General features: G+C 37.5%; 1 protein-coding gene across 9 annotated transcripts in view; it reads right to left on the bottom strand.

Moving 5' to 3' along the window:
* CNTLN (centlein) overlaps window positions 1–8,115 on the bottom strand; it is a 317,280-nt gene that overhangs the window by 5,259 nt on the left and 303,906 nt on the right. The window lies entirely within an intron of this gene.

Genomic DNA, 8,115 nt, shown 5'->3' with positions numbered 1-8,115 from the left:
ACTCTCTGCTAAGCAGGGAGCCCCATGTGGGGCTTGATCCCAGGACCCTGGGATCATGACCTGAGCTGAAGGTAGACCCTTAACCCACTGAATCACCCAGGCGCCTCTTGTTTTTGTCCTTTAATTACAAAACATCTTTTTTTTTAAATTTTTTATTTATTTATGATAGTCACGGAGAGAGAGAGAGAGAGGCAGAGACATAGGCAGAGGGAGAAGCAGGCTCCATGCACCGGGAGCCCGACGTGGGATTCGATCCTGGGTCTCCAGGATCGCGCCCTGGGCCAAAGGCAGGCGCCAAACCGCTGCGCCACCCAGGGATCCCTAATTACAAAACATCTTAAAAACACTAAGACCAAGAGACCTGAACTTTCTGCTATTTTGAGTCTAGGTTAAGTGCCATTTTATTTCACACAGGGAGCTTAGCGTCAATTAAAATCTCTCTATATGGCTTCTGGAGGGAACTCAGACACAATGCTCAATGATGCTCTCACTGATCGGATTCTGGAGTTGGGTTCAAGCGGCAAGTGCAGTAGCCAACAGCAAACATCCTTTCTTACTTACCCCATCAAAAGTATCTGAAACAACAAACCCAACAATCATGCTGCCTAGGGTTGTATCTTAGATGGCATATGCCAAGGGCTATGAAGTCCAGAAAGCCTGCAGGAGTTCTTTCTTTCTCCTACATAACAAAGGAGAAGTGATACTCCTAGGTACGTCCATACAAAGTTCCACAAGCTTGAACTCTTCAACATAATGAGAAAAAAACTGTGTGAGTTGTTGGCCAGTGTGATACCGTGTGAGATTTCTTTGTATGGAAATTTAACTAGGACATTGGAATAGCAACTGAGTTTAGTGTGGTCTTAAAGCAGGTCTTCCTAGTCATTCAGGCTCTCTCTGTCGCAAAAGGTGATTTCTATTACAGAGATTTCCCCTGATTTCACACAGATTTCCAGCTAGTCTTACATGTAAACACCTACAGATGTTTGCCTTTAGGAACTGGTATGCCACTGACACAATCTCAAATTTATCATTCACACAGATTGTGGTTTCCTTTAGAGGTGTTTCTGTATAAAGGTAAGATAGGAATGACAGCTGCAGATGTTTGAGAGCTACATTAGAAAAATAACAAAACCTAAAGTCCAGGACTATAAAACATATAGATAACTTACAGCATGAGCACTAATTGGAATGTGTTCTTAACAGTAAAAAATTGAAAAATTTTGTGTTGAAAGAAAGAAATGAAATAAGGTTAACTTTTTCAATCTGAGGGGCAAGTGGAACAAAATTTTCACCATTTTCATTCTTGTTTTGGCTTGGGAAACTGTTACCAGGAAGATAGTGCTTTTAAAACTCAAATTGGTGGGGCATCCCGGGTGGCTCAGCGGTTTAGCGTCGCCCTCAGCCCAGGGCATGATTCTGGAGATCTGGGATTGAGTCCTTGCATGGAGTCTGCTTCTCCCTCTGCCTGTGTCTCTGCCTCTCTCTTTGTGTCTCTCACGAAAAAATAAAATCTTTAAAAATAAATAAATAAAAGATAAATAAATTGAAAAAAAACCAAATTGGGGTACCTGGGTGGCTCAGTGGTTGAGCATCTGCCTTCAGCTCAGGTCATGATCCCAGAGTCCTAGGATCAAGTGCCGCATCAGGCTCCCTGGAGGGAGCCTGCTTCTCCCTCTGCCTATGTCTCTCCTCTCTCTCTTTCTGTGTCTCTCATGAATAAATAAAATAAAAATGCTTAAACAAACAAACCCAAATTGACTTTAATCTAGCCTGAGTCATACTGAAAATAAAGATGTTAAATTTTGCGTAGTATACTTGCTTTCACTGGAAACATGAAAGAAGGTTTAACATTGTTAAATTAAAACAAACAAACAAACAAACCCAGGAAGGCTCTGAATGGAAAATTTTGAACTCTTGCTATTTGAACTACATGGTAAATCTGTGCGGGTGGCTGAGTGTGTGGGTTTACGTATGTGAGCAAGGGTGAGCGTGTGAGTATGCATGCACGTGTTCTAAGTGCAACAGAGTGGATGTGTGCAGAGTTCTAAGGAGAAATGTTCAGTTAACCTTCAGGCCGGAAGGAACTCTATTTACAAAAGCCAGGGAGATTTATAAAACCCTTCTCACTGCCATATTGCAAGATTTCTGTAGAAGGTAAGCATATTTTGCAGAGAGGGCACTGGGGAAAGAGCCATTTTAAATTTCAGCATTTGCAAGATCTGAAGCAACTAATAGGAACACGGATATTTAAAGCTAAAGAAACACCACTGATTAAATTCCATACTTAAAATTCTCAACAGCTGAAGGCAGAAGGAATTTTTGATAGGGTCCCAATGGCAGAAAATTATCTCCAAAAAAGTGGACTAAAATGGACTGAATGAAATCCAGAAAAGGATTAGCAAATAACAAAGAACAGAGCAACAACAAATCAAAATCAAGACACATTTTCTAGCCACTCCCAGCTCAGGGTTTTTATAGAAATCCTAGTAAAGAATTAGATTTTATAGGGATCCCTGGGTGGCGCAGCGGTTTGGCGCCTGCCTTTGGCCTAGGGCGCGATCCTGGAGACCTAGGATCGATTCCCATGTCGGGCTCCTGGTGCATGGAGCCTGCTTCTCTCTGCCTGTGTCTCTGCCTCTCTTTCTCTCTCTGTGACTATCATAAATAAATAAAAATTAAAAAAAAAAAAGAATTAGATTTTATAGTTGTATATTATTATACAACTATGTATATTATTATACAACTATAAAATAGTTATAAACTATATAAATACTATGGTGTTTATAGTTGTATATTATCTTTTGTACAAGTATACATATTTTAACATATATACCCATAATTTGGTTCAAGTTGTTTAATACATTCCACAGGTGATATATTTTAACTCTTTGTTTATTGTGCCCCCGCCCCCCCTCCCCACTGTCCCCCGAAGTGTATAAGATCCATGAGGGGAATGATTTGACTCCTTGGTTTACTTCTGTATTCCCAAACCTGAAACAACACCTGGTACATAGGGAGCACTTAGTATATGGTTTTGAATGGATTTTGAAACATAGGTTGGTTCAGTTTCCTCTCCACTAATTCTCTCCATTGTGTTTTAAAGTCCCAATTAAAAAGGACTGTTTCAGGTATTTTTAAGTCCTGAAAACAAAGCTAAATGACCTCTATTACAATTTTAAGTTTGAAGATCATAATGGCCAGGACAAATAAACAGTTGTCTCCTAGAGGAGTATAAACCACTCCTTCTAGTTTAGATATGTGAGAAGGTAGTATTGATCACAGTATCATAGAGGGACATCTTCTGTGCCAACTGAAAGGCAACAAATTAAATAGGAAACAAATTAGTTTATCTCATTTATTTATTTATAAGTATGGCCAGTAGACAGAAATTCAAATTCAAAGGCATTTAAGGCGATCTCTGCTATAATGGTGGAGGACATGGCACAGGTGATAGAAGAAATTTATTGAATTTATTTTTAAATGTATTTTTTTCTCTTTTGATATCTTAATATCATTTTTAAAATGGAGATACAGTTGACATAAAACTCACCATCTTAAAGTATATAACACTAGTTTTTAGTATATTCACAAGGTTGCACAACCGTCACCACACCACTAGCTCATTCTAGAATATTTTCATCACTCCCTTAGCAGCCACTCCTGTCCCCCCATGCCCCTCATCCCCTGGAAACCACTAACCTACTTTCTCTCTTTATAGATATGCCTATTCTGGGCATTTCATATGAATGCAATAATACTACATATGGCCTTCTATATATGACTTCTTTCACTTATCATAAGGGTCAAAAGGTTCTTCCCCATGCTGTAATATGCATCAGTCCTTCATTCCATTTTATGGCTGAATAATAACTAGTCCATATATACATATGCTACATCTTGTTAATCCATTCATCAGCTGGTAAACCTTTGGGTTGCTTCCACTTTTGAGGTACTGTGAATAATGCTATTGTGAACATTCATGTAGAAGTTTTTTTTTTTTTTTTAAGATTTTATTTATTCATGAGAGACAGAGAGAGAGAGGAGAGACACAGACAGAGGGAGAAGCAGGTTCCATGCAGGGAGCCCGATGCGGGACTCAATCCCGGGACTCCAGAATCACGCCCTGGGCCGAAGGCAGGCACTAAACTGCCGAGCCACCCAGGGATCCCATGTGTAGAAGTTTTTATATGGAGATGTGTTTTCATTTATTGTGGGTGTCTACCTAGGGGATGAAACTGTTGGAAAATATCATCTCTATCTAACTGTCTGAAGAACTGACAGACTGTTTCACAGGAGTGGCATCATTTTCCATTCCTAGCAGCAATGTATGAGGGTTCTAATTTCTCTACATCCTTACCAACCCTTGGTACTGTCTGTCTTTTTCACTAGAGCCATCCTACCAGGTGTGAAGCAGTATTTCATTTTGGTTTTTGGTTTGCATTTCCCTAGTGGTTAATGATGTTGAGCATCTTTTCATGTGTTTATGAGCTATTTGTTCATCTTCTTGCAGAAGTGTCTATTCAAATCCATTTCTTTGCTTTTTGTTGTTGAGTTGTAAGAGTTGGAAATGTGTTCATAAACGGTTAAATTTCACCGAGAAGAGCCAGATGGAAGGCTAGGCTGAATTAATGAAAACTCGTTGAGTCCTTGAATATTGTTAATGGGATGTATCTACTAAATTTTCTATGGCTTTAGTACTGACATCTCTCCCCTACCAAATCTGATCTACTTCTTTTGGTCTCTCAAACTATTAAAGGTATCATCATCTGTCTCTTTCTGTAGGGTATTAAACCCATCTATGGTTTCTGCTTTCTGACTCCACCTAATCTCATTACTGCTATTGATTCAATCACTATAACGTGGATCACATCTATCTCATTCTTTCTATTTTTATGGTGAGGGCACATGCAGGCCTTCATAGCCCTTTGCCTCAGCTATCTTCCTGTTCCCAGTCTCTCTCCCTCCATACTTGCTGTGTGCTGATCTCAGGTATCTGTTCTAAAGCACAGCTCTGGTCATAGCCCTTTCCTGCTCAAAAGCTTTTGTAGTTTGGTTCCAGCTACTTTTCCTATCTCTCTTTTTTTCTCCCACTCCCTAAACTATAGAAAAACTAATTTTGAAGCCTATTATAATCACTAATTTGCATGTTTGTCCCCGCCATAAATTATAAGTTTCTAAAAATGTAATAATGTTAAAAGAGGAATTTTTACAAGTAAAAATGTTCAAAGAAACTAAAAGGCAGCTGTGCCATAAAAAATGACAATAGATATTAGAAGATTCTTTTTTTTTTTTTTTTTTAGAAAGATTTTTTTAGTGTGATTTTTATTGCTAGAAATCTCTGGGATACAAGTTAGGTGCAGATAAAGACTAAATGTATAAAATTATTAGTTGCATCATGCCCACCTGAAGGAATGAGGACATATACTTGCATTCTGTATTAAATATAGAAAGGTTAAGGTTTTAGACCTTTTAGTTCTCAGGCACTTCTGGCTAACAGCAGCCATAGGTATTGTACTATTGGGTAGTCCTATGTTGCCACCTGGCAGCACAGCTTTTTATTTTGTGGTAAATATTTGATCAGTACAAATTTTCTTCCAATGAATGCAGAGAAAAATTTCTTTGCAAGAAAACAATTTTGTGGTCTAATCCTTACACAAAAGCTAAAACCACACGGTCGAATTGACTCCTATGATCTGAGAATTCCCTTGCATACAGCACCCAACACAGGAGGGCACAAGAGAAGTTTTCTGACAATTTTATCTTCAAAATATTTAAATGATCAAATTACCAATATTGATTAATTCATTTTTAAGGAAATATGTTTAATTATTCCACAGCTGGATGATCACATAACCCCAGATACAGAGATGTCTCTGTAAACGAATGTAGGAAGGAACATATAAACACTTCTGCCTGCAAAATCCTGTGAGCATAACTCAGCCTCTCAAAAAAATTGGTGGACAAAGAAAACCTTTTCTAAAATTCAGGACAAATATAATTGCTGGAACTGAGAGAGAGAAGAAAAGTAGGCTAAAAAAAAAAAAGAGATGTTTTCTATTTTATAGATTTTTCTCTTGGGTGTAATTATGAAGTGACATCCAAGTGCAACCAATGAAGTCCCTATTTTTTTCTCACAAAATTCAAAGACATCAGCAAAACCACCTATGTCAGTAATAAAAATAAAAAGTCTTTGACTTTTTAAATGTTTTCACACTGTCACAGTGGAATAAAATTAGCTTGAAAAATGATCTAAAGGCACATGATGCAGTTCATTATGTAGAACAGCAACAGCAGTGCTTTCCCAGTGTTCATAAAGGCTGCTCCATTAAATTTACCTCCAGTCAATAATTAGGAGTCCACAAATAAACCCGGGCAATTAAATCAATACTGCCAGGCAATTATATTCCAGAGTCCAGGCTCAGTGGCACAAAAAGGCACTACATCAAATTGTAGTATTAAGCAGTCTAATGCCATTTTCAACAGGATTTTTTTGAGCCAAACAAAATAAGCAAATACCAAGATAACATAGGAATGTGTGTATGCACGTCTCCATAGGTAAGTCAAAAAAATCAGGTCTGGTATCAATACTGCTTCAGTAAAATTTAATAAAGATTTATACAGGTGGATTTATTAATTTTATGGTCATAACTGATGATCAAAGTTCCAGGTATAAAGGTCACATTTAGAAGGTGAACATTAAAAAAATTCATTCAAAAGTTTATTTTTATCATTTTTAAGTTTAAAACTACAACCCATCACAATTACTGCTGAACTCCTTCGATGTGCCAGGAACTGGGATGAGTACTGGGCATGAAACATAACTAGGAAATGGCCTTTCTTCTCAAGAGCAAGATGTCGCTGTAGAAGACTCTGTCTAGCACCTGTACGTCTGCACTTGAACAACTTAAAGCCATAGATTGCCAATCACCTTCTATTATTATTAAAGTGATTCCAGATGAAGTTTCAAAAATAAATAAAACCGACACTAAGCATATCAGTAGCTCATGTATTATTTTACTTATCCTTGACTTTTCTAAAAGTATAGTACTGCTGTGTATTAATATAAATGTGAAAAAATTGCATTTAAATCTGCTTTTATTTTTAATATTTACACAGAAACATTTATGATGACTTTCCAAAACATATGACAGTAATAATATTTTTTGCTCCTTTGAAAAATATGCTTTAGCTCTTTTAATTCTTTGTTCATTTTTAAAATAGACAATTAGGTTGAGCAAAAAGAACTATAATGAAAAAGTTTTCGAATACATTACATGCTGTCGGTGATGTCAAAACAAAAGCTTGCTATGACTAGAAAAGCAGGGCTCTCACCTGCCAATAAACTGCCCTTGATCACTTACAAGAGGGGCACATCCCAACAGACTCTGTGTGTATTAAAAAAATACTTGAAAGGAAAGAAAAAGTATCACACAGGTCACAGCAGCAGTCTCAATGGACCCCTCAGGGATTTCAACTCGTCTTGGCCTTGTCATCCTCTATGCAGCTTTCCACTCGGCCCAGAAAATGTCGATAGGAAAATGTTTGAGGGGCCTCTGGTGGAAATTTTTTCATTCTTTCTGCATTGACAGGATGCCAAATCAATATTTACTTCCCACTAACAAGCTGCTCGAGGTCTCAGTAGAAAATATTGTAGAGAATGCGGGAAGACACAGTAATAAACAGCTGTCTGGCTGTGAGGAAAACATGAATTGACTGGAAACAGGTCCATAGTAAAAGGTCATTGAAACCCATGAACTCCTCAGGTGTCCATATCAACTACCAACTTTAAAGACACATAATAAAGAATATCTTTTCCTAAGAGGGCTGAGAGAATGGATCCTTTTCAGTGTAGCAAGCATAGAGGTTGACTCAATAATTTAATTAATGCATTTGCTAAGACCTATGTTGGCTCTTCCCAAGGCATTTGTTTCATTTGTTAAGTCCAAAAGTACAAATAGAGGGTTAACTTTCCTGTCTATCTATTGGAATACTTCTTTACCTAACAGAAGTAAATGATGTGGTAAGTGTTTACAAAAAGTTAGACATCGAGTAAAAGTGTAAGGCTTGGATTTTTTTTTTTTTTTAGAAGTTTTTAGACATGAAGCAGAAAAATGA

Source organism: Canis lupus, chromosome 11, assembly GCF_003254725.2.
Source record: "Canis lupus dingo isolate Sandy chromosome 11, ASM325472v2, whole genome shotgun sequence".
Taxonomy (NCBI): Eukaryota; Metazoa; Chordata; class Mammalia; order Carnivora; family Canidae; genus Canis; species Canis lupus.
The sequence above is the reverse complement of the archived record's forward strand: the minus strand, read 5'-3'. Positions and strand labels throughout refer to the sequence as shown.